The sequence below is a fragment of the Halichoerus grypus genome, chromosome 9 (assembly GCF_964656455.1).
Source record: "Halichoerus grypus chromosome 9, mHalGry1.hap1.1, whole genome shotgun sequence".
Lineage (NCBI taxonomy): Eukaryota > Metazoa > Chordata > Mammalia > Carnivora > Phocidae > Halichoerus > Halichoerus grypus.
The window spans coordinates 80,866,948-80,874,666 of NC_135720.1; the positions used below are offsets into that span (position 1 = coordinate 80,866,948).

Here is a 7,719-nt window from a genome sequence, read left to right on the forward strand (position 1 = left end):
AACTGGAAAGAGTTTGATAGGTTTGATGAACAGCATGGTAGGTCAGAATGAAAGAAGGGGAGACTGGTGGGAGGTAGGATTGAAAAGAAAGACAGGAGGTGGTAAGGAGGCTGGATTTTGTTCTTGGTAAAAGTGAACAGGCTTTTGAGCAGGGGATTGACATGAGTAATTGACATTTAAAGAAGGGCAATCAGACAGCGGCCCGCACAGCTGACCTTGGAGAGCTAGCGTGGAAGCGGGAGATTGCTTAGCAGGCCCTGCGGTGGCCCACCCAGACGAGCGCGGCCGGACCTGGCGCCGGTGGTGGCCTCGTGAGAACCGACTGGAGTCAGAGTGTGTTCTGAGGGTGGAGCCAGCAGGTTTTGCCAACGGACAGGAAGTGCTGTGCAAAGGAAAGAGAAGCTAACCTGAACCTGTGTTTTGCACGTAGGTAAAAAGGCTAACGGTGGTTGTATTTTCTGAGGTGGGAAAACCTGGAGGAAGAATTATCCTAACCTTTGAATGTAGGCTGCTATGTTTTGTTATGTTAAGTGCACCATGAGATATGTTTCCTTTATTTAAGAAATTCTAAGTGTAATATTTGTGGGAAAATGCAAAAAATATAAGAATATATGAATATATATTGACATATATTGAATATATGAAAAAACCCTATTTTTCCTTTTGTAATCTTTTGTAATCTTACTCTTCAGAGTTGAGCACTTTTTAAAATGTTATGTTAATCACCATACATCACGTCATTAGTTTTTGATGTAGTGTTCCATGATTCATTGTTTGCATATAACACCCAGTGCTCCATTCAGTACGTGTCCTCTTTAATACCCATCACCAGGCTAACCCATCCCCCGACCCCCTCCTCTCTAGAACTTTCAGTTTGTTTCTCAGAGTCTACAGAGTTGAGCACTTTTAACAGCTGATGGTGCATCTTTCTAAACTTTCTTCCTAGGTATATTTACTCTCTCTCTCTCACAATCTTTCTCTCTTGCTCTCTTGCTCTCTTCTATCACACACTCATACACACACACACACACACACATGCACGCACACACTTCTTAGAAACTGATTTCTATCCTGATAAAAAAAGTGCTACAATTCTCAAAAAACATAGAATTCAATGGTGCATGCATTTATTTCCCCTTACTTTTTAAAATTTTTTTTATTTTTATACTTTAAGGAAGCTTGTTGGAGTTGTATGTGGAAGGCCGGACAGTGGGTGGTAAAACCACCACTTTACGGAAAAAAGAGTGACATTCTCAAATGGCCATGGTTGCTGTTATTCTGGGCTCCAGATTCTGGATCTTTGTTTTCAACTGCATTTGGTTTTTATTAAGGTGAATTTTGTTCAATATATTCAAATTTTATTTGTCTGTAACTTTACAAGTGGGTCATTTTGGGGGCCTGATGAGAAATTATAAATACCAACCAAAGGAGTGATTCCTTAACTTCCTATTTGGTTAATTATTACTATTTTAAGCAGTCGAGGTCTTTTAATGCAGTAATCTATTTTTTTCTGACATTTTTATATGATTAAACCAAATGTGAACAAGGTGATTCAAGAAATCAAATTTACTTGCTGAATTCACCAAGGTCTCCAGATGGGAAAAACAAATGAACAGATTCCATATAAAACATGCAAAGGAAAGGACAAAATAAAGTTAAATTTTTCATCTGAAATACTTTAACAGATTAAAGTTTTTAACCCATAGAGGCACCATGAAATAAGGTAAAGTAAAAAATTATGTGTGTGGTTCTTACATTATTATGGATTATAGAAAAACATTGTGATATGTTGTGTGTGATTCTGGAATAGAGATTCTCAGTCATAAACCTACTGATTCTCCATAGTCCACCCTCTTCTGTTCTTTTTGGTCTTTCTTCTCAATGCCCATACAACAAGAAATATATTCTAAGACAAATGAGTTACACAGTGCTCTCAAAGAAAATGAGCAAATTCAGAGGACCAAATACAGCTCTGGGGAAAAGAACTGGAAAACATAACCTGCATGAGGTCGTTGGAAAGAGAAATGATGTCTCTATGCCAGTCACTGTGATAAGACTTTAACGTTGGCATCTAATTTAGTCCCTGCATCAACCCTAATGAGTGTTACTATTCCATTTTGTAGACAAGCAAACAGACCCATAGATGTTAAGTGACTTGCCCAAATTCTTCTATCCAGTAACTTACAGGATGGAACATGGACCTGTTGACTTCAAGGCAAGGAACATAGACCCATTGACTTCTCTCCTTCATAATCCAATGCCCTCTGCTCTGCATTGGAACACTGCACCGGTGTTTACTAGAGCATTCATCAGTAGAAGTTTTCATGTGTATGTCATTTGGCTTTAGCTCTTTTATATTAAAAATGTTTTATAATTTTATTTCCTATTTCCATAACTACATAGTAATACTCATTGTGTCTTAATCATCTTTATATCTCTAGCCTGTAACACTACACTTTCCACAGAGTGGATGTGAAATAGGCATTATTTGAAGGGATAATAAAAGGTGGATCTTTTGGCATCTCAAAAAGAGAAATTATCTATGACAATAAAAGCCTATTTGTATTTAAAACCATGTTATATATACATTATACATCTTAGGACAAAATAAAGCAGAAAAAGAAACATGAAAATTTTATTTAGAAATGTAAAGGTGGAATCGATAGACACCAGGCTGTGCAGACAAAAGCTATAATCAGTTCTTGAGAGTTAAGTAATTTCCTTTATTGGGTTAATCTTTTCAACGTTGAAAGAAGTTAAGAATTTTGTTATTTTAAATGATTTCTCAGTAGTACAACTCATTACTCTTCCTTGAGCTACTAACGTTTTATTTTATAAATAGTTACAAAATGTGATAGTTTGTGGCTGTGCATATATTTCTCTGTCCAAATGTTAAATTGGCATGTATAATAATGCAGATTTTGAACTTTTCTTCATTTCTTTATGTAGCCAATAGGGCTTATCTAGGACACAGCTGAAGGCATTTATGCCAGCTAATTGGAATAAAAGATGGCCAAATTCCTAATTTTGTTTTGTCATATTAAGCAACTGAATAGTTTTTTGACTGGGTATTACTTCTACACTTGATCTTAGCCAAAAGGCCGAGAAGCGATGACTAGGTATTACTTCTGAATCTTAAGGTTTTATGGTTACTTGTAAATAATTTATATGTCTACTGTATTTCTCACAAATAATTTTGTCCTGGCTATAGGAAGATTTCTTCTACAATCAGGTTAGGTGCCAAGTACGAGTGTGATTTGTTTCTTGACTTTCAAAACTGGAAAAAGTAAGGATAACATTAAGATAATGAGGTCATAAATTTTTGTCTTTTATAATTCCCAGGTCCAAGTAATTTCACAGTTTCTTTATGACGATCTTTAGTTCAGATCACAAATTTTTCCCATTGTAAAGAAAGGATAACTTTTTGCCATTAAAGCTGAGACAAGCTGTCTTCTTTCTGGAAAAGGAAGGGTCAGATGCAGACAAAGTTCCACTCGGAAAGGAAGAGAAAGTAGAAAGCCAACTGCTTCTCCCAGGGGATTGTGGGAAGGGGAAAATGGAGATCAAATACACGGTAAGACTTCAGACTATTGGGCCCAAATCTTAGGGAATGAATTGTGTTGTTTAGTTTAAGAGAAAGACTTAAGGCAGAGGAATATTAGGTCAGTCCCTTTCTGGAACCCTAGAAAAAGACTGCCTTGGTGTGTGTTCTCAAACAATATGTCAGTGTGGGGGATAGTAGTGGTGCACATCAGAGTAGCCGAAGCAGAAGAAGATGTTTGTACAGACAAGCTGACTGGGAGTTCTCGAGCTGAATTTGGACTCTGGTATCATAGGAGAGACCCCAAAATTCTGACATGCTCTTTGAGGGAAATGGAATATATTTAAGAGTTTGGCTGATGAACTTGCCAGAGGGGCTTATCATAATACAGGCAAAAGATGTTTCATAAGGACTAGAGAAAAGCAGACTCGTCAAGGCAAGGACTCCAAAGAAGTTAGAAGCAGACCTCATTAGAGACCCACAGAGCAAGTGAAGGCTAAAGTAGGATTGGATCATCAAGAATGTGCAAACAGGAGGGGCGCGTGGGTGGCTAAGTCGTTAAGTGTCTGCCTTCCGCGCAGATCATGATCCCAGGATCCTGGGATCGAGCCCCGCTTTGGGCTCCCTGCTCTGCGGGAAGCCTGCTTCTCCCTCTCCCACTTCCCCTGCTTGTGCTCCCTCTCTCGCTGTGTCTCTCTCTGTCAAATAAATAAATAAAATCTTAAAAAAAAAAAAAAAAAAAGAATGTGCAAACAGGACAACACCAGCTGTCTGGAGGCCAGCAGGGTGTCCAAAGACCAGGCTGACTAGAGAGAGCACAGTGGAGAGCAGAGATCCCGAAAGACAGAGGCCAATACAAGGACTGATGTGTTTGGACTGTTTTTGTCCCTCCTTCACAGTGAAGTCATGTATAAACCTGCAATTTGTCTTGCTTTAACCCAGAGCCATCCTGAGGGTGAGCATGGAGAGGGAGAAAATTTGAATGACTAAGCAGTGATTCAAAAGAGAAGAGTAACAGAAAAGTCTCTTGTATTAGAAGATATTGAGATGCCACTAACACAAGGTTAAGCTCTCACTCTCTTGCACTATGAGTCGAGGACTTGCGAGGAAGGGTAGATACGTTTTCTTTGCTCCTTTGTAAGTCAATGCAGTCCTGCAATTCTTCTTAACAACTTCTTTTCAGTCATCTTTTAAAAAAATCAATCATTTCTCACTGAACCAGGAAGAAATAAAAAACCTGAACAGACCTATAACCACTAAGGAAATTGAAGCAGTCGTCAAAAATCTCCCAACAAACAAGAGCCCAGGGCCAGATGGCTTTCCAGGGGAATTCTACCAAACATTTAAAGAAGAATTAATACCTATCCTTCTGAAACTGTTCCAAAAAATAGAAATGGAAGGAAAACTTCCAAACTCATTTTACTAGGCCACAATTACCTTGATCCCAAAACTAGACAAAGACCCCATCAAAAAGGAGAATTACAGACCAATATCCCTGATGAACATGGATGCAAAAATTCTCACCAAAATACTAGCCAATAGGATATAACATTACATTAAAAGGATTATTCACCACGACCAAGTGGGATTTATTCCTGGGCTGCAAGGTTGGTTCAGCATCCGCAAATCAATCAATGTGATACAATACATTCATAAAAGAAAGAACAAGAACCATATGATCCTCTCAATAGAGGCAGAAAAAGCATTTGACAAAGTACAGCATCCTTTCTTGATCAAAACTCTTCAGAGTATAGGGACAGAGAGTACATACCTCAATATCATAAAAGCCATCTATGAAAAACCCACAACAAATATCATTCTCAATGGGGAAAAACTGAGATCTTTCCCCCTAAGGTCAGGAACACAGCAGGGATGTCCACTATCACCACTGCTATTCAACATAGTACTAGAAGTCCTAGCCACAGCAATCAGACAACAAAAAGAAAGAAAAGGCATCCAAATCGGCAAAGAAGAAGCCAAACTCTCACTCTTTGCAGATGATATGATACTTGATGTGGAAAACCCAAAAGACTCCACCCCAAAACTGCTAGAACTCATACAGGAATTCAGCAAAGTGGCAGGATATAAAATCAATGCACAGAAATCAGTGGCATTCCTATACACCAACAACAAGACAGAAGAAAGAGAAATTAAGGAGTCGATCCCATTTACAATTGCACCCAAAACCATAAGATACCTAGGAATAAATCTAACCAAAGAGGCAAAGGATCTGTACTCAAAAAACTATAAAATACTCATGAAAGAAATTGAGGAAGACACAAAGAAATGGAAAAACATTCCATGCTCATGGATTGGAAGAACAAATATTGTGAAGATGTCAATGCTACCTAGAGCAATCTACACATTTAATGCAATCTCTATCAAAATACCATCCACTTTTTTCAAAGAAATGGAACAAATAATCCTAAAATTTGTTTGGAACCAGAAAAGACCCTGAATAGCCAGAAGAATGTTGAAAAAGCAAAGCAAAGCTGGTGGCATCACAATTCCGGACTTCAAGCTCTGTTACAAAGCTGTCACCATCAAGACAGTATGGTACTGCCACAAAAACAGACACATAGATCAATGGAACAGAATAGAGAGCCCAGAAATGGACCCTCAACTCTATGGTCAACTAATCTTTGACAAAGCAGGAAAGAATGTCCAATGGAAAAAAGACAGTCTCTTCAACAAATGGTGTTGGGATAATTGGACAGCCACATGCAGAAGAATGAAACTGGACCATTTCCTTACACCACACACAAAAATAGACTCAAAATGGTTGAAAGACCCCACTGTGAGACAGGAGTCCATCAAAATCCTAGAGGAGAACACAGGCAGCAACCTCTTCGACCTAAGCCGCAACAACTTCTTCCTAGAAAAATCGCCAAAGGCAAGGGAAGCGAGGGCAAAAATGAACTATTGGGATCTCATCAAGATAAAAAGCTTTTGCACAGCAAAAGAAACAGTCAACAAACCCAAAAGATAGCCAACAGAATGGGAGAAGATATTTGCAAATGACATATCAGATAAAGGGCTAGTATCCAAAATCTATAAAGAACTTATCAAACTCAACACCCAAAGAACAAATGATCCAATCAAGAAATGGGCAGAAGACATGAACAGACATTTTTCCAAAGAAGACATCCAAATGGCCAACAGACACATGAAAAAGTGCTCAACATCACTCGGCATCAGGGAAATCCAAATCAAAACCTCAATGAGATACCACCTCACACCAGCCAGAATGGCTAAAATTAACAAGTCAGGAAACGACAGATGTTGGCGGGGATGCGGAGAAAGGGGAACCCTCCTGCACTGTTGGTGGGAATGCAAGCTGGTGCAGCCACTCTGAAAAACAGTATGGAGGTTCCTCAAAAAGTTGAAAATAGAGCTACCATACGACCCAGCAATTGCACTACTGGGTATTTACCACAAAGATACAAATGTAGTGCCCCGAAGGGGTACGTGCACCCTGATGTTTATATCAGCAATGTCCACAATAGCCAAACTATGGAAAGAGCCAAGATGTCCATCAATAGATGAATGGATAAAGAAGATGTGGTATATAGATACAATGGAATACTATGCAGCCATAAAAAAATGAAATCTTGCCATTTGCAACGACGTGGACGGAACTAGAGGGTATTATGCTAAGCTAAATAAGTCAATCAGAGAAAGACATGTATCATATGATCTCACTGATATGAAGAATTCTTAATCTCAGGAAACAAACTGAGGGTTGCTAGAGTGGTGGAGGGTGGGAGGGATGGGGTGGCTGGGTGGTGGACATTGGTGAGGGTATGTGCTATGGTGAGTGCTGTGAATTGTGTAAGACTGTTGAATCACAGACCTGTACCTCTGAAACAAATAATACATTGTATGTTAAAAAAGAAAAAGAAAAAGATATTAGGAAGGGTAAAATGAAGGGAGTAAATCGGAGGGGGAGATGAGCCATGAGAGACTATGGACCTTGAGAAACAAACTGAGGGTTTTAGAGGGGAGGGGTCTGGGGGGATGTGTTAGCCCGGTGATGGGTATTAAGGAGGGCATGTATCGAATGGAGCACTGGGTGTTATACACAAACAATGAATCATGGAACACTACGTCGAAAAAAAATGCTAAAAAAAAAGATTATGGAAGATTTATAAGCACTAAAAAAGTTGGGAAAATTACTT

At 38.9% G+C, this 7,719-nt stretch overlaps 1 pseudogene; it reads right to left on the reverse strand.

Moving 5' to 3' along the window:
• Window positions 1–2,952: 2,952 nt before the first annotated feature.
• On the reverse strand, window positions 2,953–3,113 carry LOC118525890 (U2 spliceosomal RNA; annotated as a pseudogene).
• Window positions 3,114–7,719: the final 4,606 nt, after the last annotated feature.